General features: G+C 35.4%; 1 pseudogene; it reads right to left on the minus strand.

The window, feature by feature from the left end:
- Window positions 1-520: 520 nt before the first annotated feature.
- LOC107776216 (germin-like protein 8-2) lies at window positions 521-3311 on the minus strand (annotated as a pseudogene).
- Window positions 3312-3818: the final 507 nt, after the last annotated feature.

The raw sequence follows: 3818 nt of genomic DNA on the forward strand, positions 1-3818 counted from the left end.
CCGTTTGAATAAATAATTCGTTTTAGTTAATTTAGTTGATAGCTAATAACAAGTCCTCGTGAGAACGATACTCTACATATTTATCACTTTATTACTTGTCGACCGTGCATATTTGCGGGTACATTGGCTGAAAAATGGTCATACAATTCTAACACTAAATATCATTGAACTTTTATTATTTGTGGAATTGTGGTACATTTGAGAGAATCTAGGAGTTACAGAGACATATATAGATCTTTCTCAAATTTTATTCTGTTGTGAACGACTTACAAGTAAGAAGAGAAGATTTATTAAAACTTACAGGCATCCCTGCATCTTTATTTCAACAGATCAACAGAACTATTAACTAATTGCAAACAAAAACCTTCACTACATGAATGACATCATGCAAGTGAGCGATAGCGGCTTCTGTTTACTAATATACAAACTTATCACTGATCAAAGATTATATAAAGCCCGGTATTATCAGAAAGGATAGGCGTCGTCATGCCCCTTGATGACCGGGCGTTTGGGACATGTCTTAGGAGAATTTCTTCCGAAGATCTTCAATCACCATCTTATCCAATTTAAAAGCTTTGGCAAGATAATCATCGCTAATAGGAGGATCAGAAGCAAAGATTGAACTAGGAACTATGGCAGATAAATAATTTGCGCCGTTGAAAACCTGGATTACTGTTGCACTAGTGTTTCCCACAGTATATTGAAAGCGAATATGACCTTGTGGAAAAAAAACACATCACCATCATTCAAGATTTTGGAAACGAGTTGAGTCTTTTGCAAGTTACTTGAATGAGGAACAAGAAAGCCAACATATAAACTACCCTCTAAGACAGTCAAGAGCTCAGAAAATTGAGGATGTGAATGAGGTGGTATGAGAGCTAATGGTTCGTTTATTAAACGAGCTATAGTAATACCAATAGTGTTGATTGCTGGAATTGTTCTTGCATCTACCACAGATGAATAGATACCATCATAGTTAGCCAATGGTTTAAATTGACTGGGATTAAGCGCTGATGAAGCAGAGAAATCATTTACATTTATAAGCCTCTGTCTTCGTATATCTTTTCCTTCTACAAAACTGCACGCATAGGTTAAACAACATTTTTATACGAGGTAGTTTGACTGGATACGAAATTTAAGGAATAAAGAAAGAAAGAAATTTGAAACTTATGGTTTTATAATATTTGTATAACTTTGAAACTTTTTATACTTGCAGTCAGGGGACGTACGCAGGATTTTTTGTAAGCGATGTCATAATTTATAGAAGAATAGGAATAATAACTTTAATTATCATACTTTTAGACAAGAAATAACTTTAGTTTATTGGTTTTGTTAGAAAAAGTCCTGAATTAAATTCTACTTCATCAAAAATTTTAATCACATATAGATTCTCTCAAATATTTGCAAAAAAGATGTTCTAGTTGAAGTTCAAACCTCTAATCTCTTAGAGTAAATTCAAGCACACAACCAATGTGCCCAGCGATAATTTATGCCAAGTGGTATCATTTTTCCCTACTTATCCGCTTCCTCACAGTATTAATACATATATTTAGTAACAAAACTCGACGAAGCGGTATCGCGTGACACCGCTTCGATAAATGTGCATCCGACCCTTCGTGTGATTTTAAACAAATTATAACATTTGTGTATCTATAAAAGTTTGTCATTAAGTGTAAAAAAAAAAAAAAGTTCAAGTTAAATTATTTTTAAATTTAAAAAAGTATTATAATTTTTTGGAACATGCTAATAAAGAAATATGATGACTGAAATAGTGTAATGAAAACAACATAAATCCAGAAAGTGAGAACTAATATTGTTTGAAAAAGAATGAATTACCAGCAGCTTCAGGGCCTTTAAGATGATATGCACAAGCAAATGAAGAAAGGAAAATAGTGCAGATTAACAAGCTTAGGATAATTGATATTGCACTAGTTGTTTCTGTTATAAATCTCTATTGCTGTAATACACAATTAAATCATTAAACTTTCTTAAATATATAAACAAAACAGAAAGTTAGTAACACTTGTTTAAAGAAATAAATTCTGCAAAAAAATAATGTAGGAACAAATCGAGCTCACTGAATATACAGTGTGTCCTTAAGAAAATTATTCCCCTTAAGTACCCGAGATGCTGGAATATATCCTCCCAGGATAGAACGATTTAACTCACCGGAGTGTTGGTACCAAAACGCCGGTGAACAGCGAACCACTCGAATGCTGTAAAACACACTGAAATTTTTGTGCAGAAGAAGAAGAAGAAGATCAGAAAATTTTGTAAGGAAAGAGTTTGGGATTCAAAGTATATTTATAGAGTTGCTGGCATTATTTCTGAAAAGGTTTGCAACTTTTAAAATAATTCGGGAAAGAAAACGGGCCTGGCTGGACCGGGTCGCGGGTCATGGCTTATTCCGGATTGAATTTTTTCGTTAATTATTTAATTAATTAATTAAATAATTAAAAAGAATTTTGTCCAAAAAGATTAATCAATCAATCTTTGTCCGAAGCCGAAGCCGAAGCCGAAGCCGAGCGAGCGAGCGACGACGACGGCGCGAGGCTTGCCTTCTTCTTAACTCTTTAAGAGCTAGAAGAAGAGCAATTATATATATACCCATCAAAAGCCTTTTCTTCCTCTAATATGGGACAATGTCCCTTTGCCAAGGAGAGAAACTCAAATATTTTATTTTTCCTCCATTTCTCATTCACCCTCTTTTCCTCCACATGAATGGGGAATGGCTATAAAATAAAGGAATGCACAGACACGTGTGTGTTTTACCTGCAAGAATTAATTGCATCTGGATAAGTAGGTTTCCCTTTGAACTTTCCATAGTGAACTTATATTGGATATACTCGGTCAATCGGTAGATTTGATATCTTTGAGCCGTCGAGCTTTGTTGTATACCTAGACAACATAAGTCACACAATCAATCCTTAACCATCTATGGTTCTCACAGTTGTGTTCGTTTCAGCCATGAACACCGCTTGGTTTCATGAGTGCTTAGAGAATCGGCCTTTACTTTCATTCCTCTTGAAGCGGCTTATACTTCACACTCACATAGGTAATTTCTAAACGTGTAATCCTATAGACACACTATTTGGTCATATCCTGCCAGACTTAGCAAATCATTAAAAAACCTTTAAGCTTTGTTGACTCATCAAAAAGCCTTAATGCTTTACCTCGATTTCTGAACATTGTCTTCATCACAAGAATGGGTTGAGTTATTTGACAATGTTGAACCATCATTCATAACTTTGTTTGATCTCTTTGAACCTAGCTCGTGGGATCTCCAGTCTGCTAGGTAGAGTTACCGCCATGATGACTTATCCTAGACCTTAATCCCATTCCTTTTGACGATCTTTCAACTGCCTCTCTAGATAGAACTTTTGTAAGTGGATCCAATACGTTATCTCTTAACTTTACGTACTCAATTATGATAATACCACTAGAGAGTAGTTGTCTAACGGTATTGTGTCTCCATCGTATATAAAGAGATTTTCCGTTATACATAACGCTCCCTGCCCTGCCTATTGCCGCTTGACTATCAGAATGTATACAAATAGGTGCCAAAGGTTTGGGCCAAAATGAAATATCTTTCAAGAAGTTCCGGAGCCATTCAGCTTCTTCACCGGCCTTATCTAAAGCTATGAATTCAGATTCCATTGTAGAACGGGCGATGCACGTTTGTTTGGATGATTTCCAAGACACTGCTCCACCCCCAATTGTGAAAACATATCCACTCGTGGATTTAACTTCAGATGATCCAGTGATCCAATTTTCATCACTATATTCCTCGATCACGGAGGGATATTTGTTATAATGCA

Source organism: Nicotiana tabacum, chromosome 14 (genome assembly GCF_000715075.1).
Source record: "Nicotiana tabacum cultivar K326 chromosome 14, ASM71507v2, whole genome shotgun sequence".
Classification (NCBI taxonomy): domain Eukaryota; kingdom Viridiplantae; phylum Streptophyta; class Magnoliopsida; order Solanales; family Solanaceae; genus Nicotiana; species Nicotiana tabacum.